This window comes from Mustela nivalis (genome assembly GCF_964662115.1).
Source record: "Mustela nivalis genome assembly, chromosome: 5".
Classification (NCBI taxonomy): Eukaryota; Metazoa; Chordata; class Mammalia; order Carnivora; family Mustelidae; genus Mustela; species Mustela nivalis.
The window spans coordinates 101,111,200-101,136,865 of NC_139024.1; the positions used below are offsets into that span (position 1 = coordinate 101,111,200).

The following is a 25,666-nucleotide window of genomic DNA, read 5'->3' on the forward strand; positions in this document are numbered from 1 at the left end:
TCAGCATTATTCAATGCCTCTGACCAAGGCATGGACCAAGGAAAGATTCCAGTTGAACTCCTGTTCTTAACCACCTGTACTGTCTTAGGGCTGCATTTTCTTAATATGTGTCTTTTTACTCAGGCTAAAATTTAACACATAGTCTAAGTGGCATTTTTCTACACATTTATATTTTTAAAACAATGAAAAATTTGAGGTCCTCTACCTCAACATCTCTCATATTTCTAAGTAACAAGATAGTTAGTCATTCCTTCCTGGAAATTAAGTACATAAGATAGTAAATTTGTATACTTATAAGGTGAGTCCTCATTACATTTTGCAAAGCAACTTACAAGTATTTCCTGTAAGAAGTAAACATATCAAATTCAGTGGTATACATATTCTTCAAATCTTTGAGTTCTTACAAAATATGTGGCCAGTCCTTATTTTTAAGAGGTATAGAGTTTAGAGTTTAGAGGTATAGAGTTTAAGTGCAAGTTCTTAAGGTGTAGAGTTTAGTGCTAATTATAAAATATATTGTTTCAAAATAAGAAATAGTGTTTGAGAGTAATACTCTCAAATGTCATAAATGCGTGATGTTAATTTTTTAATTAAAATAAGATTTCTATGAAAGGACAATTTATGAGTTTCACTGAATGTCCTCTGCCTGAATAATTGGGCCAGTATACAGAGGGGATTTCATTTTATAGAGTCCAACTGCTGGCTCATCTGAAGCCAAACTATCAATAAAGTCAAGGCTTTCTCTCAGTTAACACTCAACCACTGAAGTAGAACAGAAGTTCAGCCCAACTATGGAATCCACAGCTTCAACAACTAAGGACTGGCTTTGCTATGAGACTCAGAATAGCATACATTAAATACACTGAACAAACAAGAAACTCCCTATTAAGAGAAAAGTAAAGGGAATAGCCCTTAAGATTAATGAACCAAATGACTGAGAGGTATCAGAAAGACCTTCCAACCAATTTCATTGTTTAGCAGATAAGAAGCTGGAGCTCATTAAGGTTATTCTAGCCAATATCAAATGCAGTCACAAAGCCAATATTGGAACCATGGCCCACTGGTTCCCAAGACAGTGTTCTCCCCCCTGCCTCCCTTGGGTAAAGATTTAATGTCACTGCCCTAGAAGTAACCTGCAGATATCAGCCCGTGCCTTGAACACAAAGAAGGCTTTTATCTACAGACAGTATCCCAGAAGCCTCAAAACTACTCTATCTGGTCTTTAACACTAAGCAAAACAATCCCACTCCAATACAGACTCTACAAAGCAACAGATGCATGATTCCCCTGGTCACTGGACTCCTCTGAGAGCTGGAGGTCGCAGTATGTGTACAGAGATGGGAAGCCAATTCTGTTCCATCTCACTGTCAGGAGCACTAAATGTGATCATGAAAGCTCAAGAATGTCACTGACTGTGACATGCAATACAAGTATTAAAAATTCTATGTCCCCAAACAAGAAGCTAACCCATTCCTTGAACTTTACTACAGAATTATCTGAATATAATTTACCACTTCTCTCTTTAAAGTGGAATGCATTAAAACCATTTATACAACACTAGCTTGATACAAAATATGAGGAAGATCCTCAAACTTTAAAGTACCTTGCTTTCAAAATGGAGAACACATACTTGATGAATATGAATATTTGATAGTCTCATGCTCCAAATTGTCCTCCAACATTATTCTTAGGCATAGAAGGAGCTTACTTTGAAAAAAAGAAAAAGAAAAAGAAAACACAAAACTGCAAGAAACACGTCATGAGTAACTTCATGAAAGTTGTTAATTATATCATTATTTTGTTCTTAGCACACCTCATAACACTTAAGACCAAAGGCTCTTCCTTAACTGTGTAAAAAAGTCACCACATGGGTTATCGCTGTGCTATATCCACAGATATATCCTCATTCATTCCACATTCCTCATTACGGAGAAAAAGCCTGATACCCAATACTGTGTAGTTCCTACCCCATGAGCACTTTAAAATAATATCTGTTTTCCTTGTGTGAAGTGAGGGCTATTGCATAACTTCCTGAAATGCCTTTTAATTCTGGAAGTTTTGTGTCTCCTGTCTTTACATTGAATACATTATAAAATACTGAACATGTTTGAGGTTTTTGAACTAGTATTTACTATTTCATACTTTCTTAAATTTTGGAATCACTTTATATTCTGAAGCAAAATTAAAGGTGCTGTCTTTGTCTCATATCTAATTTTGGCACTTCTACCTGCCCACAGAAAGCAGGAAGAAAAAAATTAAACTGGTTAGTATGTATTTTAAGTTCTTGGAGTAACTGAGTTAGTGCCAGGATCATAAAACTGACACTTCACTTGCAGAGAAAAATTATTCTAGAGGAAGGAAGGCTGTCTCCATTATAATTCTGCACTGAAAAGCCAGTTTACATGGGACGAGTAATGCAAAACCAAAGTGGTGAAACCTGTTACAAATTCAAATTATTGAAAACAAAGAAACCTGATTCAGTTTACAGAAAAGTAATTATTACATCTATTGCTCTAGTGAAGCATACCTATCTTTTGTGGTATCCTCAAGATAAATTCCATTTACATAGTTAATATAGTATTTTGTCAAACAGTTGACTTCTGCTGAGATTAAAATTTTGCTGCTGTAGTCACTCAACGTAATCCACTAAAACAGTGATTTTTTAAATCAAATGTGTATTAAGTACCTGACTTATTGCATGCCTAATATTTATTGGATGCCTGATAAGCACTGAAGCATTATGAAGATGTTGTAATCAAAGCACTTAACTGTGTAGAAGTTTATTTTATATATATATATATATATATATATATATATATATATATATATATATATATCTTGTTTTTTCAACAAAACTATGAGCTTTTACAGGGTAGGTGCTTTTTATATTTTTAATGAAAACTGTATCACTACATAATACATAGTAGAAGCTCAATTAACATTACTTTTATGGTTAATATATTTGTTCATTTACTCATTCAGTGGACACTTATTACCTGTCAAATGCTATAATACATGCACAGCACATTGCATGGGGTACCTGGTATACAGGAGGTACTTAATAAATGTCACATTAGATGGAGAGATAAATAGCTAGCCAGTCATGACTCATATTGGGTAATGAGCATATACAAAGAATTCTGATATTACAGAAACACAGAAAATAGCCTAGGGAATCCAAGCAATTAGCTAATACTGGTTAGCAGAGAGATCTAAGGGAATATTATGCAAAAAAAAAGTACAATCAACATCTCAGTATCAAAATACAAGGCAAGTTTAATATCACTGAAGATGTCAACACTACCTTTGTTTACATGACCTAACCTAACCTAAAATTTTTTATTTACTAAAGACTCAAGAAAAACCATCAGTCATTATATGTTGTATTTAGGAATTTTTTTTATAACTAAGGAAGATAGAAGGCCATTTAAACACTTAAAGAGTCAGAAGAAAACCAAGATGTTATCCACAGTGTGCTTGAACTCATCAAAGAAAAGGATGCTACCACCTAAATGCTACAAGGTTCTTCCTGATAGTACTCTGAATAACAGCTTATTTTTATTGACATCCTATATGGACCAGACAATGGAGTAAACAATTACATACATTATTTCATTCAATTCTATGAGCCCTTACAGTAGCAACTCTACTATTAATTCTACTTTATAATAGCACCACGAGGTTCAGAGAGATTTAAAGGAAGGTAGTTACCCAAAGGCAGAGCCGGAAGTCTTCACAAAGTCCCTCTGAGGCCATATGACCTCTGCTTTCTACCACAATTCAATGATAGTCTTAAGGCAAAAATCTGTGCTTATTAACTGATATTCCATAGTTCTAGGTCTTTTTGCATTAAATGCAGTACTGTGTATTTAGTCCAGACTTTGTCAACTTAGGTTGAAATTTGGGACCAGTTAAGTCTTTACCTTGGGGTCTAGCCTATGCATTTTAGGATGTTTGCAGCATCCCTGACCTCCACCATACTAGATGTCATTAGTTCTCCCTTCTAGTTGTGACAATCAAAAATATTCGCAGATGTGACTGGGGAATAAAATCAAGCCCTTGAAAATCACCAATGTAGTCAAAAGAGACTTGTCTCAAGGATTAGCAATTAGAGGCCTTGATAAAACTGTTTTTGTTCTCAGCTTTCATATTAGAAATCAACCATGTTTATACTCCTTCACCCAAAGAATAAGGCATTATGGTAAAAAAGCATCAGTTTGTTTAAAATATTAAAAAGACTTCCATTTGTTGGTTAGCCTTTCAGTTTCAGACCTGACATAAGCTCTATTCTCATATTATCAGTGTTTTGGGGATTTTCCTTCTATCAGAAGCAAATGTTTTTATAAGACCAGATATTTCATCCAAAAAAAAAAAAATTAGGCAAATAAAAAACTCACCACACACAATTCATGGCTTGTACTTGCTTTTTATTTTTGTTGTTGTTGTTGTTTTGTTTTATCTGACAGAGAGAGAGGCCACAAGTAGCCAGAGAGGCAGGCAGAGAGAGGGGGGAAGCAGGCTCCCTGCTGAGCAGAAAGCCCCAGGACCCTGAGATCATGACCTGAGTCAAAGGTAGAGGCTCAACCCACTGAGTCACCCAGACACCCATGCTTTTTGTTTTTTTAAAGTAACCTCTACCCCCAACATGGCGAGCAAACTCACAACCTCAAGATAGTCACGTGCTCTACCAATGGAATCAGCGAGGTATGCCTGCTTTTTACTTTGGCCATGAGCAGAATCCTTCTAAAATTGGGAGTGTTTTTCTTCTATTTTATTCTGGGGTCACATACAACTAACTCTAAAACAGCATAATAATGTTGCCCTTGAGGACTTTCATTAAATTCCACTCACTCACATGGTAAAGGTGATTATATTTTTCATGTTTTTCAATCTATACAACTACAAAGCTCAAAATCTCATACCTATGAAACTGTTATACAATCTGAGTCTTTAGTGCATTCAAAGAATATAATACAAAAGAAATACTGTTTCTCTAGGGACAAAAGTTTAAGGCATGTAATCCATCTCTCTGATGAAATGCAGATTTCCTACTAGAAGACAAATCATTCATTTAAATCAGTTGAATAGGATAGTACAAAAAGAAAATCCATCTGGTTACATTTAAGGCTCAGAAAAAATCATGTACAAAAAAGATTCTTTGGCTTTGGGCCTAGAGGATTTTTGTGTGATTGTCAATTGGATATATTTTCATTCAGTTTAAGATCATATTCTTCAAAAACAGGGACTCCCCAGGAGGTAGTAAGAAAATTTCAAAGTGGATCACACAGATCAGAACTCTCAGATTCCAAAAAAAAACCTAAACCTCCTTGATGACTTTGGCAAAGGTAGGCAAGTGGCCTAATTCTATGTCCTTTATTTTTCTCCCATCCTTTACATTCTCGTTCATACCAAAGAGATTGCATGTGAGTGGTTCATATATTTATTTTTTATTAAATGCTGAGAAGGTACATATTGGGAAGAGGGAAGAGATATCCTTGGTCTACTCGGAATAAAACTTTTGCAATCCCTGGCTAAACTGCAGCTGGGTCTCTCACTTCTGAGATAAACGGCACACCTACCAATACTGCGTTCATGATTATCAGTCCATGAATTAGCTGCATTCATTTGAAGAAAGGCTGCCGGTAACTGACAGTAACATCAGTAGAATGGAGGACAATGACATGTTTTTTTCCTATATTCTTTGCTTCTTTAATTATTGTCTAGATTTTATCTGTTCCTTTCCACTGAAGAATAAAATCCTCTATGAAGGCAATGTGAAGGAAAAGGTCTGTACTCTCTCTTTTTTTTTTTAAGATTTTATTTGACAGAGAACACAAGTAGGCAGAGAGGCAGGTAGAGAGAGAGGGAGGGAAGCAGGCTCCCCGCTGAGCAGAGAGCCCAATGCAGGGCTCGATCCCAGGACCCTGAGATCATGACCTGAGCTGAGGGCAGAGGCTTTCACCCTCTGAACCACCCAGGTCTGTACTCCTTATCACACTTTTCAATTCATGCTTTATTTAGATACCTAAGCAATGTTCTTCATTCGTAATGTGCCTTGCAGAAACACCAATTTTTTTTTTTGCTTTTCCAGATACCCATTGAATTTAAAAATAAAAAAATATATGAAATTCTTCTAAAAATTTAGGTGTTAAGTTTATGTCATTTTTCCATATATGGAGGCAAACAATTAAAATTTCCTGAGGGCGCCTGGGTGGCTCAGTGGTTTCAAGCCTCTGCCTTCAGCTCAGGTCATGATCTCAGGGTCCTGGGATCGAGCCCCGTATCGGGCTCTCTGCTCAGCAAGGAGCCTGCCTCCTCTCTCTCTGCCTGCCTCACTGCCTACTTATGATCTCTCTCTGTCAAATAAATAAAATTAAAAAAAAAAAAATTTCCTGGAGGCCGCCAGTAAGTGGTTTTTGATAAGTAAAGTTATTAACTGGTCTTTCAACAGTGAGGGAATAATTCTAAGTTAAACTATATAAAAATTTTAATCTGTGTAAAACTATATTTGCACAATGCATTCATGGCAAACTACCCTTAAATCAAAGATGCTCAGAAATGTGATATCATTAGCTATTTCCAGAGTAACAAAATGCACCATAGCTCCTCTTGACAATCACTGAAAACATTTCCACCTGATAAGAACTAAATTAACTGATATGCAAAAAAATATTAAAATCTTGCATTTTAACTGATTTTTCCACTGTAAAGTGTTGGAAGACAATTCTGCATGGTATTTCTGTACCTTTTGAACCATCTTTTGTTCTGAACTATTTCCAAGGATGGTGGAAGAGCTCCCCAACAGCCTTGGGAGATAGCGTCTCCCTCCTGGGATGAAGCCAGAATTTGATTCCTGACTCATATAATAACTATGAGTTCCCCTCCAGTACAAACACTGGACACGTCTGCTAGCACCCTTTTTATAACAGGGATTTCTTAAGCTCAGAATTCCTCAGCTGTGACATTAACCTCCATGTATGCTAGTAGCCACCTGCATCCCTCCACACGTCTCTCGTGGGACTTGAGGGGCAAGAAGAACCAGTGCAGATATGGAATTCATGCTGTCTGCTGTGTTGTAATAAAATGCTTTACCTCTGACCCAAGAGTCTCCTCTCTTCCAACCTAAAACTGTAGCAGACTAGCTTGTTAAGATTGCACTTAGGGTAAAATCTCAGACTCTTCACAGTTGTTTTTTTTTTTTTTTTTCTGGGTTTGTTGATTTTTTTCAAGATTTTTATTTATTTATTTGACACAGAGAGAAATCACAAGTAGGCAGAGAGGCAGGCAAAGAGAGAGGGGTAAGCAGGCTCCCTGCTGAGCAGAAATCCCAATGCAGGGCTTGATCCCAGGACCCTGAGATCATGACCTGAGCCAAAGGCAGAGACTTTAACCCACTGAGCCACCCAGGCAACCCTCTTCACAATTCTTGAAAAACACAGTAGGTGCACAATAATTACAAATGTTAAATGAAGAGCACAAATCACTATTTATAACCAAACTCCATGATTATACAGATTTATAATTTTCTTTAACAAAAGTGTACATTACAGTCTATACTTTGTGTTAGACACAGTTAACACAAAAAATACTGATTATTTTAATATTTTCCATTCTGATACCTATACCTAATTTCAGTAAGTGACTACTGCTTAACAAGTCCCAATCTCTTTGGAACAGGGTGGACATAAACAAAAAAATCATATTTATATATCCAAAAAATTGGATTGTTTTTAAGAATCAATAGATTTGACCAAATCAAAACATAGAAACAGTGACACTATGGGACTGTTGTTTTCCTGACATTGCTCTATTTTACCATTACTGGAAAAAACACATCAATATGAGCCATTTGATTAAAATAATGACAGATTTCATTTGGACAGCCAGCCTGAAATATTATTGTTGGACAGTATCCCTTTCTATGTTACTGTATTATATAAATGTATTTAACAAAAAGTACTGCTTTAACTATCACAACCAGTGAACCAAATCATACCAACCACTTTTCCTAACTTTCTCAAAACTGATGATGATGAAGAACAGTAAGGCCCTTAAGCTACCATGCAAAGTAAATCTCAACATTAAAAAAAAAAACAAAACAACCCACAATTAAGACAATAAACAGGGAAAGACATAATCCCAACCCTTGGGGGAGAAAAAAAATCAAGAAGAGATTTCCCTTTTGTCAAATACTAAAAATAAAATCACTCTAACCACTAAATTAGTCTAAACACCACTGACTCCTTAAAAGCCACAATTTAAATTCCCCCCCCCAAAACCCTTAAAATATTCCATTTTCCTTCAACATCATGCAAGTTACAATAAGGCTTCTATTAAAGCTAACGACCTCCTCTGTATGAAATGGCCAGTTCTTTAAATCATTTTGAGACTCAGAGTTCCCAAGAAACTAAGCACTAGACCAACCCATCCTCACTGGTTCAGAACACCTGCTGCTGAGTGAGGCAAGGACTCAATAACTCAACCGCCTGAAACACTTTACAGAGCTTCCCCTGTCCTGGTCGCCACTGGTTCATAGTAAAGAAACTTGAAACTGTTAAGTTAGCCAGGCTCTCTGCTCAAGTACAGCGGGAACCTACCATAACAGGTGAAATGAGAGCCAAAAAGACCTACTCTGATAGTGGTGACCTGGTATTTGGAGGCCTAAAGGTTGCCCCTTGAGTGAATTCTCAGCTTGTCCCCGGCCAAAGGAGCTATGGTTTTCAGAGACTCAATGAAAAGAAACCACATCGGGGCACCTGGATGGCTCAGATGGTTAAGCATCTGCCTTTGGCTCAGGTCATGATCCTAGGGTCCTGGGATTGAGCCCCACGTTGGGCTCCTTGATCAGCGGGGAGTCTGCTTCTTCCTCTCCCTCTGCCTCTCTCTCTGCTCATGCTCTCTCTGTATCAAATGATTTTTTAAAAAAAGAAAGCAAGAAAGAAACCACATCGTAAAAGAATCTGGTGAGGGCCTTGACACTAGAAGATCATTTTAATGGAAAGGACCTCAAAGGGTAAGAATGTATCACTGATAGGATCACAGGTAAAATTTTGAAATTTAATTATGGCCTTTACCTTTTCAATATATTAATCACTAAGAGAGTGTCTTACATTGGAAGATGGAGAGGAGAAGGGAGTTGGGAGAAATCAGAGGGGGAGACAAACATGAGAGACTGTGGACTCTGAGAAACAAACTGAGGGTTTTGGAGGGGAGGAGGGTGGGGGGTTGGTGAGCCTGGTGGTGGGTATTAAGGAGGGGGCTTATTGCATGGAGCGCTGGGTGTGGTGCATAAACAATGAATTCTGGAACACTGAAAAAATAAAATAAAATTTTTTAAAAGGTGTCTTATCTTTAATTTTTTTTCTTTTTTTAATTTTAAATCTCTAAAACATATTTTTAGAAGTTATAAGTATTATGCCTGCTATTTTGTGATCTTTTTTCTACTTATTTCAAATAGCCTTCCCAAGAATCAACAAAGTACAAATACTAAACAGAACTATTTACAGAATACAAATACTAAATGGAATTGTTTAAAGAATCTATAGGTCTTGAATTTTACTTTTCATTTTTTTAATTTAAACTTTATTTTATTTTTTTTCAGTGTTCCAAGATTTGTTGTTTATGCATCACTCCCAGGGCTCCAGGCAGTACGTCCCCTCCTTAATACCCACCACCCACTCACCCAACCCTGTACACCCCTCCCCTCCAAAACCCTCAGTTTGTTTCTCAGAGTCCACAGTCTCTCATGGTTCATGTCTTCCTCTGATTTCCCCCAATTCCCTACTCCTCTCTTCCCAATGTCCTCCATGTTATTCCTTATGCTCCACAAGTAAGTGAAACCATATGATAATTGGCTTTCTCTGCTTGACTTATTTCACTCAGCATCATCTCCTTCAGCCCCATCTATGTTGAATTTTACTTTTTAAACTCTAGATCAGAAATGTTACCAATGGTTAATTCATTCATGAAGCTACCAGGCATAGAGACCCTAACCTGTTATATTTTACAGTCAACAATGTACCAAGATAAGTCACTTTGATTTCCTCACCTAGAATAACAGGAATTTAATATTGTTTCTTTCTTGGAACCAGAGAAAGGTAACTTTTTACCAAATGCCCCATTACATAGTTATTCAACTATATTAATGTTACCTGGCTTTTTAGGACAGAATTCATTGGCGATGTTGACCATATAAACACACCAAAATGTCAGACTTCCAGTCTTAACTGGCAAACTTGCTAACTAGCTGGTCTGGTTTGAGTCACATTGTATTCAGGAAACCCCATTTTCCTAACTTAATTTAAGTTGAATTGTTTTTGTGATGGTGTTCTTTGGTTTGCTTTGCTTTTATGGGACAGTGTACTGTTCAGTAACTCCAGTATTGCAGTTTATATGAAAATCAGATGCTCTTCACTTCCACAAAGAACAGAAAAAGGTGACACAACTAAATTAGGCAAGATTTAAGTTAGTTTGAGAATGAAACTTTGGATGAGACTTATGAGACATGATCATGAGTCACTGAGAAACACTGGGGAATACTTTCTGTGGAGATTTTTTTTTTTTTTTTAAGTATATAAGAGTCTCATCCCTGTGGGATGGCTTCTATACGGGGAGCCCACCAACAGTTGAATGGACTTGGACTCACCCAAGTGCTTTTCCAAGCTTACAACAGTGACACGGAGGGTCTTCAAAGGGACAAAAAGAGTAACTCTTTCTCAATAACTAAAAGCAGAATGCAGTTCCAGACCACCAAAACTCTGCAAAGCTGGTTTGTGACCCTGACTCAGAGTCACTGGGATGCACTAGGAAACCACAGTTCTTGGCAGATGCCCATTTTATGTGCAAAGGCTTACCAGATGTGAAGTTCTATGTGCAATAGAAACAAAAATGAATCTGCTGTGTAATATGGCATGCCAATTTATTCTGTGAACCAGCAGGTAAGAGGCTTGGTCTCATGTTTAAGCAGAGCCTATGGTGTTTGAATTTGAGCAGGAAAAAACCTCTTAAGCCCCATGCCCACCCCCCCCCAAATTAAAACCAATCCTATATGCTTGTTAAGCCTGAAATCCCACCAAGATTTATTTCTTTCAATTAAGAATTCCATCCCTGCTAAAATGGAAATTCCCTGGGGAGACATAAACTGTTATCAGTTATTTATACTTCAGTGTAAATGAATTTCAAATCCTGTCTTGACAGCTGGTTTTGATAAAAAGAATACATGAAGCTTGGTTGTTTAGATTATAAAAGAGAGGGGAAAATCTTCAAGAGATAAAAGTTAACAAATGAATAACTACCACTATTATTTGTCTATTCATTCACCAATATTTATGAGCACCTAATACTTTTCAGGCAATGTGCTAAGTAAGCATGGAGGATCCAAAGATGAAAAAGCATAGTTAAGGGCCTCAAAAAATGTAGGATTTGGAAGAAGGACATCAAATATGCAGTTATCATAGAAGAGCAAGGAAGTTAATGAAGGTATGGGCAAGATGTAAAGGGAGGCTCTGAGAAATAAATACTAAATCTGCCTGGCAGAGAGGAGATGGGAAAGTCTTCCAGGAAGAGCTAGAGTTTGCCCTGTGAATGGAAGGAGAACCAGGATGGTACCTAGGAACATTAAGGAGCAAGGTGCAATCAGTGAAACAGCATTCCTGAAATAAAGGTGTTTGGACTAAGGTACCAGTGAGGGGTGGGAGGCGGTGTCTTAGTCTTCTCAGGCTGCCATAACAAAATACCATAGCCTAGGTGTTCTAAACAACAGCCTTTTATTTTCTCACAGTTCTGGAGACTGTAAGTCTGAGATCCAGATGCCAGCATGCTCTGGTGAGACCTTGCTACAGCTGGGTGCCATCTTGCTGGCTGTGTCTTCACTAGGCCTCTACTTTGTGGGGGAAGAAGGGAGGGAGCAGGGTAAGTTCTCTGGTGTCTCTTCCTGTAAGAACACTATTCCTATCATATCCAAGTCCCACCCTTAAGTCCCACAATTCAGACCCTAGCAGGAGGTGAGGGAAATGAATCACAATGATGGGGAGGGTACTCAGGAACCAAATCATGAAGGGCCTTTTAAATCAAATAAAGAAGAATCAATTTTGTCTGTAAAGCTCATTCTAGGATTCCAGAAGGATTTTAAGCAGGGAGTGACATAATCTGGTTCACATTTTAGAAAGCTCACTATGGCAGCAGAAGGGAAATCAGAAGGGACACAGAGAGGCAGTGGGGGCCTGATGCACAACAGAGGGAGCAAGAAGAGGGGTGAGAGATATTCAGGAGTAAAAAACAGGCCGTTTGATTGATTATATCAATATGATCAATGTGGGGAGGTGAAATGAGAATAACCCTAGCCTCTGGCTTATGCATGTAGTAGACTGCAATGTGCTTTCCTGAAAGAAAGACCTCAAAAGGAAAACTGAATTTGTTTGCTGGGAGATATGGGAGAGAAAATTAAAAGCTTATTAGCTTTTTAAAAAAATAAAGTATAAGCTTCATACACAGCATGTACACTGTTTACTTGGCAGCTGAGTACACTAACTCACCGTGTCCCAGGAGTGCAGTTATGGGAGATACAACTGATGCTAAACAGGGTGAATGGATATGGACCCACTCTGGCTTACTATTTGCTTATGAGTGCAAGGGGCCGAGATTTTTGTCCTTTAAAATTCTTTAGATTGAACAAAACTTAAACATGTAACAGTACAAGACTAATTTTGAAAATACTGGTTCATCTTTATGATGAAGTATTATAGAGGTATGAAATTCATTTGTTCCAAGAATATTTAATGACATAAAAAATAAGAAAAAAACAAAATATAAAACTCTATTTACTAAGCTAATGGCAAAAAAACTATTTTTTACATAGAAATGTCAAAAATTCATCCCTCCAGATAGTAGCATTATAAATATATAATTTTTTTCATTGTTTTCCCAATCTTTCTATGAAGAACATAGGTTTTAAAATCAGAAATCATAAACTTGTTTTTAATCTTGTATATGTTTTGGGGCAAAGCTAATATTATGGAAAAGAGGCTCTCTCCCACCACTAGCAGACACATAATTATCCTCTACCAAACAGGAGATGTTAGGCTATGCTAAATAGCAAGTATTTCCAAAAACTGTAATGCCTTGTAACAACAAAGGTTTGTTTTTTGCTCATACTATATGTCCACTATGGGCTGGTTGGGGGTTCTGCTCCACATTCGTTTTAGGATCCATTCTGAGGAGCATGGTCACTTGCCATGGCAGAGGTAAAGAGCCCTAGAATGTCTCTGACTGGCAATTATATGCTCCAGTCCAGAAACACATGTCAATTTCCACTGGACTAATTGGTCAGAATGAACGTGGGGCCAGGAAATGTAAACCTACTATGTACCTGAAATATATTTGGCCAACAGAGATTATGATGATCACATATAACTACAAATTCAGCAGTCCTGCCCTCCCCCGGAAAAATTATGGAGTGATTTCTAGAGTAGTGTTCAAAACTGAAAACCATGACCCCCATGAGTAGATTGTGAAATCCACTTAGATGAGCAGTGTTTTTAATATAATGGAATTTAAGGGGAATTGTCAGAACATAACACATGTAGAAAGGGTAGATATTTACCATGAAACAATATTTGGTACACATCTATCAAATAAATACAGATGTGTCACAATGTGAAATATCTTCCTGTAGGTTCTGTGAAAAAATGTGGGAAACCATCATTCTGTGGGTGCCCTTAACTCAGCGAGATAGACAGAAACATAATAATTTCCATGTTGGGCTCTTCAAAGCTAATGTTTCAGACTACTGCAAAAGATTGGGGAAACCTGATATTCCTCCATGGTATAGGTCTCAAAGAACCATCCAATTTTTACTCTTTAGTATAATGCTCTCTCAGTAATAAATCAATTAAGAAATATCATGAAGCAACATATTTTTACCACCTTCTAAATATTAGTTTCATTATTTTTTATTTCTCCTAACAGATTTCAAGCTTCAAAACCTTTCCCTTAACTATACAGATCCTCACTTTATTGGTTAAGAAGACACAAAATTCTTACATTAATTTAAAGGGCATCCCTGACGAAGATGAATGGTAATACAACTTTTTTCAATTTGTATTGCTATTAACTTATAAAACATTGTCATGAATGATTTTAACAGGCTTATGTTTTAATGTTTAAGAATGCATTTTAAGGGGCGCCTGGGTGGCTCAGTGGTTAAAGCCTCTGCCTTCGGCTCAGGTCATGATCCCAGGGTCCTGGGATCGAGCCTCACATCGGGCTCTCTGCTCAGCAGGGAGCCTGCCTCCTCCTCCTCTCTCTTTCTGCCTGCCTCTCTGCCTACTTGTGGTCTGTCTGTCAAATAAATAAAAATCTTTAATAAACAAACAAAAAAAAAAGAATGCATTTTAAAACTGCAAAATACCTACTGTATCTAACTTTCATCACAGACTTAATATTCCCAATTTTCCATATCCCACTTTTTATTTTCAAATAAGAAAATACAAATTCAGGGATGCCTGAGTGGCTCAATTGGTTAAGCGGCTGCCTTCGGCTCAGGTCATGATCCCAGCGTCCTGGGATGGAGTCAAGGCTCCTTGCTCAGTGGGAAGCCTGCTTCTCCCTCTGCCTCTGCCTGCCACTATGTCTGCCTGTGCTCGCTCTTTCTGACAAAAAAAAAAAGAAGAAGAAGAAAATACAAATTCGAACTATGCACTCTAGCTCTCTCTGTTAGTCTATGGAGAAAGTGCAATGTCTATCAATTTAATTTCAAATTTCTCATTTCCAAAATGAATTCTCACTCTTACTCTCTGTCATCCATGTGAAATGTTTTTAAGTGCTTACTTAAATGCAAGAGTTTCAACCAGTTTCAGTATTTTCAGCCCTGCCCCCACAGACCCTCCCATACTTGTTCCTAGCTACCCTCCACATAGCACTGCCAGTTAGTTCAAAAGCCAGCCTTTGTTTCTACAGGGAAAATACTGGTTAAACTGCCAAGAACAACACAATGCCTCATGTGGTACAATCTTCTTTTACCTCCCAGATGGCTCCACTGCCACTCACTAGGTATGCCAGAGAGATTTCCTGAGGAAAAAAGGAGTCAATGTGAACTAATATCATCTACCATCCTGACATTCAAAGACACCAAAGAAAACATGACTAAGTGCATTTTAAAGAACGGAAAGTGGAAAGACCATCCTCAAAAATAAACTAGTGGGCAATTTTTGTAGCATATAAGAGGAAGCTCTGGTATGGAAAAATGATGAACATCCTGTGTTTGTTAATTAAGGAAGCGTTATATTCAGTTCAGTAACAGTAACTAGTTTAGAAGTGATGAGTCACAATATTCTTTTCCTTCCTGGCCTGATTCAGCAAGGTGTGGGGAAAAGAGGTTCCTACTGGCAGTGGGACCATCTATACCGCAACAAGGCCTCTAAGACACTGCAAGAATCTGAGCAAGGAAACGAAGCTGACAGGATTTCAGCCTCTCCTCTAAACAAATCCATGGAGTGAGGAGATGAGTGAGTTGGAGGCTCTCCTCCATTTCAAATTTGCTGCAGTTCCATTCTCTTAAATAATTTACCTAATTATTCCATTCAGTGCAATGTTAATAATTAGCTTCTTTAAACAAACCAAAAAAGGTCATTTCTTTTCATTATTCCAAACTGGATATCCCTATTATGATTTGTCTATCAATTAACTTCTTATAAACAAAATTACCACACCCAGAACATTTCTATTACATCCAAAGAGCTCCAAAAATATGCACAGTATCATTCTGGTCATTCTCATTTTTCATGGGAGCTTCTCTTTTTATTGCTATCAGACAAAAACAATTCCCTGAAAATCCTCCTCCTTTTTAACAAATGAAAACCACTGTATAAATCCAACTAAATGCTGATGGTATGGTTTTGAATCCTAAAATGTGGAATTTCTTAAACTAGCATTGTTCTCCCCGATACACACATACTCAGACACACACACAATGTCAACAAATAAATACCAGTCAAATTTGGATTATCAGCCAACTGGATGGCAAGAAACAACTAGCACAGATATTCTTAAGTGGTGGAGAGTTGGGGAAAATACACAGTTGGGCATTGGAATGTGTTTTATTCTTCTACTTGAATAAAACAATGCCTGGCACTCTGGAAATTGGCAATAATGTACTTCAAACTGAGTAAACAATGAAACTTTCCTAGGGGTAAAAAAACAAACTCAAGAGAACTAGAAAACATTTTTGTTTGTAAATACATTGATTCATACCTTAGCAAATGAGAAGACTATGTTTTGTTTAAAACAGCATTTTTAAACTCCTGCTATATAAGACTAGGGTGAAAAAGAGAATGAATTATAGGAGGTGACAATGTTATTAAATATTTATAAAAATTCTTGCAGAAAGAAGCCCTAAAAGGGCTCACAATACACAAACTCAAGATTGTATTATTATTATTACCAAATTTGCCATCTACAATGCAAGAAATTCATGAGGTGGGAAACTCTCATAACTCACTGCTCCCTCCAAAGTTGGTTGGTTACACTCTATTATAGAGATTTTTCTAATTCAATGGTCAAAAGCATAAACAGCTGCACTGGACTTGGTTCATGCTGGAAAACTGACATTTCTCTAGCAAGTGCCAAGTATAGTCTCAGAATTACAATATGTCAGACCTTATCCAAATGGAGATGCTCTTATTTTCCTACATCATCCAAATACTGCTCAGGAGAAATTACAAACAAGATCCCTAAAGCCTTATTACCCAATGGCCCTAAGGAACAATTATGACTATCCACATACTTCCTGGTGCAAAATGCTCATTTCATAGCAGAAGTAATAGAGCAGGTACCAAAATGACTTCTGCTCCCAATTACAGGTGTTTTAGAATATTACCGGATTAACACTGAACATGATGCCTTCACAACTCCATGCCCTCTCTTTCTGGTAAGGTCAGAAGAACCATATTAGTCAGAGCTAGAAGAAAAAGTATTCTCAGATCAGGAGTAAGGAAAGTTCCAAGATAGAGTTGGAAGTGGTTTGCACAAATGAGGAAGAACAAGTGGCCTCTTAGAGATTATACAATTCCTTTCTATTTGTAGCTACAGGAAGCCATGAGTATGGGTTCTTAGACTGGTTTAGCAAAGCAGGTTTCAGGTAGGTGTGCCACTAGAAAACCCAAAAGAAACAGCAAATAGCCATGTCCAGAAGACATTAGACACTACCCAACTCCACAATCATTAGGGGCAAGCTATGGAAACGGGAAAAAAATCCATCTGGCAGTAAACATGAAATTGAAAACATAAAGATATGAACAAATATTCAATAAAAACTACCATCATGGAAGAAGACACAAAAATAGCAAATACAGGGGTGCCTGGATGGCTCAGTGGGTTAGGCTTCTGCCTTCAGCTCAGGTCATAATCTCAGGGTCCTGGGATCAAGCCCCACATGGAGCTCCTTTCTCAGCAGGGAGCCTGCTTCCCCATCTCTCTCTGTCTGTCTCTGTGCCTACTTATGACCCCTCTCTCTGTCAAGTAAGTAAATAAAATCTTTTGAAAAAAAATAGCAAATACAGTAACTAACATCAACAGAAACAGAGTTAATTCAATAAAAAGATAAGCAGCTTAAAGGTACTTAATATATTCAGAGACACATTAGAGAATATTTGAATATATACATTAACATATTGAGAGACATATGAGAATAACTGAAGAGGGAAGTAGTGAGATGGAAAATCAAGTTGAAGAACTCTATCAGATTACAATGCTAAAGGATACTAATCTTACAAAATATTTAAAAAGTTTTCAGAAGGAAAAAAAAATAAAACATATGAGGAAATAATGGAAGAAAAGTATTCAAAGCTAAATAAAGATCTGAATCTTCAGACTGAAAGGATCTCCCAAGTTACAAACTGCTTGAATGGGGGGGGGGGGGGATACATGTCTTTTTAGATACATATTGGTGAAAATATACTAACTCAAAGGAAAAAGAAAAAAAAAAAATCCTAAGTGTTTCCAGAGGGTGGAAGGAGAGAGGAGACAGAAAGGATACCAATTAGTGTCTCCAAAAAAATTACCCTAAGATACACAAAACTAAGAGTTAGTTATGGGATAGAATTAATTAACAAAACCTTCCACCTACCCTTAACATTCCTCCAAAATAAACTTCCCTCTACTGGAGGGACCCCTGGGTGGCTTAGTCAGTTAAGTGACTGCTTCAGCTCAGGTCATCCTCCTGAGGTCCTGGGATCAAGTCCCGTATGGGGCTCCTTGCTCAGCGGGGAGCCTACTTCTCCCTCTGCCTGTTCTGCCTGCCGCTCCCCCTGCTTGTGTTCTCCCTCTGACAAATAAAATCTTAAAATAATAAAAAATAAAAGTGTTATTGGAAAAAAAGTTAATAACATTCTAGAAATAAAACACAAGCTCTCACACTGGAAGCTGATGGGAAGAGAGAGATGGAGGGTGGTAAGAGTGATAAAAATCATGTAAATAGGACAAATTATCTGGGAATGGGAATAGTTACCAACTAGCTATTACTAGGAAACTAGGTTTTAATTTATACATAGAAATATGATGATGGCAATCATTATAAACAGGAATATAATTTCCAGGGAAGAAAAGGAAACAATTCCAAACAAAGATAGAAAACGTAATAGTAATAATCGTAATGAAGAACAAGAAAGCATGATAAAAAGAGAAAACAATGCAAAGAAAGAGTCCAAACATATTAACAATCATAATAAAGTTTTCTGGTATTTAGAATTTAGAAATTTCAAATGGTAGGGTTTTTGTTTTAAGATTTTATTTATTTATTTGAGAGAAAGAGATAGCAAGAAAGGGAACACAAGCAGGGGGAGTGGGAGAGGGAGAAACAGGCTCCCTGCCAAGCAAGGAGCCCGCCATGGGGTTCGATCCCAGGACCCAGGGATCATGACTTGAGCCGAAGGCAGACATTTAACAACTGAACTACCCAGGCACCCTGTAGAGTTGGGTTTTGTTTGTTTGTTTGTTTGTTTTTAAGATTTTACTTATTTAGAGAGATAGAGAGTGCAAGCAGACGAGGTACAGAGAAAGAGAATCTCAGGCAGACTCCAAGCTGAGAGCTGAGTGCAGAGCCTGAGATTGGGGCTTGATCCCAGGACCTTAAGACCATGACCCGAGCAGAAGCCAAGAGTCTGTCACTCAACTTCCTGAGTTACTCAGGTGCCCCAGTGTGGATTTTTTTTTTTTGGGGGGGGGGTTTAGTTGTTTTTTTAAGTCTACCCACATGCTGCTTACAAGAAACCCACCTACAACACTTGTTAAGTGCCAAGAGTAAGTCATATCAGACTGACCTGGACTTCTCTGATGGGCATACTAAGATGTCATCAGATGACTACTCTGCTCAAGAGATTTCAAAATGAGAACAGATGAAATGTAAGCTTAATATAAAACTAAATGGCTCCCCAGTGGAGAGTTAAGACCTGATGCCAACATGGTGGGAGATTTCTAGTGATGTTTTTAGAATACTGACACTTGCCCTGTCCAGTTAACTGGTTACTCTTCATTTGGGTAAGGGCAACCATGACCTGCAAATCACAACTCCACACAAAGCAGAGCTAAGAATGATCTCTGACTGAATGAAAGACCTTACTGAAAGATCTCACCTGGATAAATAATGGGCCAACTGCCACAAGATAAAATTCAATGGAAACACACGAAAGTCCTGGGAGCCAAAATCTGGATTGTAGAATGCTCAATAGGAAGCTGCTGGCTTCACAGCAGGAGATCTGAGGAGACTACAAGGTCTTAGCTAATGGTAAACTGCAGTCATTATTGTCAACTGGACGCCCAACAATTCGTTTGCTTCTGGGCTACACCCTCTCTATTCAGCAACCCTATGATCAGGAAGAATGAAACCTCAGTGGATCTAGACAAGGCTGACCAGACTGGAGACATAACTGCAAACCACTGCAAAAAAAAAGCAGCAGTTTTAGAATATGATGTCCCACTTGTCTTCAAATACTGGCAAGACTGGCACGAGGAAAAGACATTAGGCTTCTCCCCATCACACCCAGAGTACAGAATTAGGACTGATGCCTGGAAACTCCAGGAAGGAAGTTTTCAGTTTAATTTCATTTTAAAAAGGTTTTAATAGATGGGGATGTCCCTCAAACTGAAAGTTTCCCATCACTGGAGGTGTCTGGAATAGGGCAGTATGTTCATTAAGTACGCTATCAGGATAAGCATTACTGGTATCAACAATATTTATACAGTAAACAATAATTATTCATAAAATAACTTCCAGCCCTATGACTTCCGTTGACTAGAGTGTCTAAACCAATCATTTGTCCAAACTGAACCCAGGCTTCAAGAAGCAGGTTTAGAGCACCTGGGTGGCTCAGTAGTCAAGCATCTGCCTTCGGCTCAGGTCAGGATCCCAGGGTCCTGGGGTCGAGCCCCTCATTGGGCTCCCTGCTCAGTGGGAATCCTGCTTCTCTTGCTCCCACTCCCCCTGCTTGTGTTCCCTCTCTGACCACCTCTCTGTCAAATAAATAAATAAATAAATTTTTTAAAAAGCAAGTTTAATCCCCACCTCTTCTACAAAGCATATCATGACAAAAAACAAGACCACACCTCCCACAGTGCCTATCTCCAGTATTAGACCATTTAGAGCTCCATTACATTATTATTTTGCCTCCTAAAAATTATATTTGAAATAGTCCATCTCCCAATGGTACCACAAGCAACCTGGGGTCATAACCAACCTCAATCTGTCAGGCACCCTGGTAGACACCGAATTAAAACTTGCTGACTCATCATTCCCCTCTCTCTCTCTCTCTCTCTCTCTCTCTCTCTCTCTCCTCTTTTTCCCCTTCATATAGCACACAGCCAGTGTTTTTGTAATCACCAACATCTGCTCATTGTGAAAATAATGAAATACACAATAATGCCTTCCTTGGGAGAATATCTCCCTTCCTGCTCGATATACCAAAATTCTTGCATTTTTCCATTTAAAACTTCCCAACTCCCTAGTGAAAACAATGCTAGAAACTAAATGATACCAGGGCACCTGGGTGACTCAGTAGGTTGAACATCTGCCCTTGATTCAGGTTATATCCCAGAGTCCTGGGATCGAGCCGTCTTTGCTCCTCGGAGCTCTTTGCTCCACAGGGAATTTGCCTCCTCTCCCTGCCACTCAGCCTGCTCGCACTCACTCCCTCTCAAACAAATAAAAATCTTAAAAAAAAAAAAAAAATTAAGAAACTGACTGAAACCCATTCCTGCATATTTTGAAGGTAGTAAAACATGCCTTCTTCCTTTCCCCTTTTACCACAGAATATATCATATCAATAGATGCCTCTAGGAAAACAGAGATCCCAGATTTTGAAGGGAAAAAGTCAAAATATGAAATTCTTTACAGAGTAATAAAGATTAGCAAAGTCTTACACTGTAGACAAGCAAGGCTACACGTTCCTCTTCCCTGCAGCCTAAAAATACTATAGCTCTGTACAAGTGCACTCCTTGAGGATACTGGGTTGGGTGCAACAGTCCAGCCTTATCGAAAGACTGGCAGTACTAAGACAGTGAAAGAAAGGAATAGAAGGAAAAAAATTTCTTCTCCAGCTCAGTTTATGACAAATGCTCATCTTTGAGGATAAACTGGAAGAGGGGATAAAACAGAAAGCGTACACATATTTATTTTTTTAATTTAAGTTGTTAGAATTTAAGTTAAATTCGAAAATGTGAAATTATCATTGCTTCTCTAGTCTTATGCTGCTTTAGGCTCAAGGTCCAAAAAGATGGCAGGTTACTAGAAGGGAAATTTCAAATTCAACTTGGCAGCCATATCCAAGATGATGCAGAAACATTTAAAATGCACAAACTTGTTGCATTACTCAAGCTTAGCATTTAATAATGGGATGAGTCTGACTAAAAGTTGTCCAATGTGAAATTACACTCCCGAGCTAAAAATTAAAAATATTTAGAGACATAGCTAAGGAAACACAGATGCACAAATGGCTCTAACTATCCTGTATCGGTAATTGGTCAGACATTCATTTAACTAATTTAGAATGAAACAGAGATCAAAAATAATCACATTTTTTCCCCAGGGTTCTGACATGTGTAGTCTAAAAATAATTGATTCTGATTTCCCAGTGCCTCCATAACTTCCCTCTGTCAAGCGTCAGTCAATTGAATTCAATTCAACATAGTTTTTGTTTGGTTCAGTTTTTTATTTAATAGACTATGTATTAAGTCCAAACACTCTGTAGTAACTTACTTACATACGTCATGTATGTAGAACTCACCACAATTTTGAGAACATAGATCCAACCACAGACACAAATAATAGACCTTCAGACTAGTAGATGTGGGGGCAACTGACCAGATTACAAACACAACAACCTCCTTAAAGCACCTACTACACATAGCAATAAAAGAGGTTTAGGACCTACATGGTAATGCAACTGACCCTGACAAGGGGAGCATCCACGGAGAAATTTGCTAAGCGATTATGAGTCCTTGAGGACAAGGATCATAATTAATTTATCACTGCATCACCAGGATCGAGTTTAAACCACAGAAAGAACTAAGACATATTTGTGGGATGGATGGATTCATGCATACCCTACACAAATGCACCAAAGTGCGGGCTGCAACTGCACAGGGAAACCTAGCTGATGAAGCAAATCGATACTGAAACCCAGGGCTGCATCTGCCCATTGACACAGCTATGTTCTAATTTTCGCAAAGCTGTCCTAATGGGCTATCGGTGGCCCTGACCAAAGAGATCTCTGCAATTGCTAAACCCAGGAGCTCAAGACAAACCACCGATAGCTGCAAACAAGACTGGAAGATAGCCTCAATCCCACCAAACCATCACAGTGACCTTCTGGGACTATGCCATATGGCAGAGGAGGATCATCTTGCAGACTCCACAGCAACACTTACAGCCACAAGGTATTCCTCCCAAAGGCCAATGTTACTGCCAGCTCTAAGAGACACCATCCCCAGCATCCACACTTTCTTCTCCCTCAGCCCAGTGTGAACAATGGTGAAAATCTGGATGTGCCTCTTCATGACCCAGGCTGTACAGAGGATACCTCACCTAAAGTAGTAAGGTGGGGCACATGGGTGGCTCAGTCAGATAACCATCTGACTCTTCAATTCACCTCAGGTCATGATCTCAGGGTTGGGGGATCAAGCCCCATGTGGGGCTCCAGGCTCAGCACAGAGTCTCCTTACGACTCTTTCTCTCTCCTTCTCCCTCTGCCCCCACCCCTGCTCACATGTGCGTGCTCTCTCTCCCTCTAAATAAATCCAAAACATAAAGTAGTGATGTGTTTTCCAAAAGACAGACATCCAAGTCTCAAGTGTAAAAAAGCTTAGAAATAGGGAGAATAGTATACTTATGATAATAACAAAATTAAGTGGAGTACTTCTGTCAGGCACTATGCTGAGGGGTTTGAGTTATTCTACTTAACCTTCCTGACCACACAAAGAAGTAGGTCCTATGATCCCCACTTGACAGATGGACAAACTAAGCTTTAAAAAGTTAAATACTAGGCCCAAAAATCACACAGGTGCGAAGTGTCAGGGCCATGACTACAAAATACCCATGATCTTAGTTAGCTATCATCGTACATGGCCTCAAGGTCTTAGAGTACAGAATACTCTTTTGGCACTCACAAGGAGTAATAAACTGATTTTCTGCTTTTACAAAAATATTTTGTATCATTTTAGCCATATTTTACTATCTGTAATTAGTGTCTGGTATTTAAAAGCACATCTGGCACAATAAATACTTGATGAATTAAAGGAAGATAAATTAATTACACTGTAACATCATTATCTCTCATTGGAATGGAATTCAAAATTAAAATTTCAAATGTTTCCATCTACATAGCATGTAGTTAGGCATTCATTTTTGCATTATGAAAGTAAAACATGTATATTAAAAAACAGACAAAACAAAGAAAAGCAGAAAGAAAATATCTATCATTCTACAAACCAAAGACAACTGTTAACATTTTGAGAAACATGCAATTCAGAGCTCAAAAATATAATTTGATTACTCATGTAAGCCTGATTTCTACCACAAAAGCCATAATTCAGAATCAGAAAAAAAAAATTTTCAAGTGTTGAAAAGACCAATGAACTTTTTTTATGTAATTTCCACATGGAGGCCAAAGAAAATTTTGTTTAACCATCATGAAAAGATATTTACAATTTTCTTAAGATAAAAAGATCTGTTATTTCATTATTCTTCATTCACTACTGTCCATTTTCAGTGAACATTCAAAAAGGATATTAATAGGAATTTGAGAAATGTGTCCTACATTTCCCAGTAGACTAATTTCCTAAAGGGTTTTACCCTACATTGACCTAAACTGTCTGTATATATGTTCTAAGCTGCAATTCTTTACACGGCCCATGATGGCTCCAAGCAGTGTGTGCAACCAAGGAAAAGAAAAACATACAAACAGCAAAATGAAAAAGGACTTTGCAATCACACCTGCCCAACTACCCCCTTCCTACAGGCTTTTCTAAGCTACTAATTTTCATTCAGTTGGTGGCAGGCTGGTGAGAATCCAAGTTTCGTATTTCCTAGTCCAGAGCCTTTTAGGAAACAATGAGAGCATCTATGTATTTAGTATTTGACATATATTATTATTATTACTATTTAAATGGTAGTTGAGAAATGACACACAAACAGTAGGGACCTACTCAGTCACACTGCACACACTATAGGCTTGCTGCCACTAAATATACACAGAGTTTGAAGAAGGGTCCATGTACTTCCACTTCCTGGAGAGAGGATGAACGTCACCTTCTCTTTTCATTCCCACCCCAACCCCATTCCAAAGGAAGCCAAGTAGGAGCTCTGCTTACAGCATTCTAGAGAAGACAGTTAGGCATGTCATCCCTGCCGCCCACATTGTTGATTTCACTCTCTCTCATTTCAAACCTCAGTCCAGAGGTGTTAGCTCACAAGTGATCTCAACAGGAAGGGGACAGTAAAAGGAGCTGTAAAATGATGAAAAGGCAGACTGCCCAAGGCAACGGAAATTTCTCCAGGTAAGTGGTGGAGTTGCCCACGTTCTCAGGAACTTGAGTGTGTGTTTACCTTCTCCACACTGCCTCTCTCTGGGATAAACGCTCCACTTCTTGCTAAGATCTGCCTTCAAATCATACTCAACCCTTTCTAAAGACTGATCACTAACCAAACTGAACCTAGCAACTTCTCTGAATCCCCATACGGTAGCCAAGCTCATGGTTGGCACTTAGGCACTATTTGGTGAATGGCTGAACACTTACAAAGAGTGTTCTGGTCTTATCTCTAATATTCTACCTAATTCTGGATACTACTGAAAATCACAGGCCTAGACACACCCCATGAGGTGGAATAAAACTCTCTCTCCCTAATAAAGTAGCAAAATTCAGATATACAAGGTTTAGAATTTTTGAAAATTTGTATTTCGAAAAGTTGTTTCAAACACTGAACAACCTTTGAATTTGAAAATTACCATGAAAATATAATACCCATGTTCTGAGTGTTTGTATTTGTCCCTATAACACTTTAAAAACTAAATTTCCAAAGAATATTCTTAAAAGTACAAAACTGCTCTAAAGCTCAAACTTCACTGGAACCTCTTTTTATTTGAATTTTCAAATTGCACTATTGGGTATTTACCCTAAAGAT

The 25,666-nt window shown here is 38.1% G+C and overlaps 1 protein-coding gene across 4 annotated transcripts in view; it reads right to left on the reverse strand.

Moving 5' to 3' along the window:
- Nucleotides 1-25,666, reverse strand: part of COL21A1 (collagen type XXI alpha 1 chain) — a 176,888-nt gene that overhangs the window by 144,701 nt on the left and 6,521 nt on the right. The window contains exon 1 of one of the 4 annotated variants that reach the window (XM_082731231.1): nucleotides 1,604-1,621. The exons of the other annotated variants lie outside the window; for them this stretch is intronic. The gene's annotated coding sequence lies outside the window, so the exon portion shown is untranslated. Of the gene's footprint in view, nucleotides 1-1,603; nucleotides 1,622-25,666 lie in introns of those variants that run through there. 4 annotated transcript variants of the gene reach the window in all.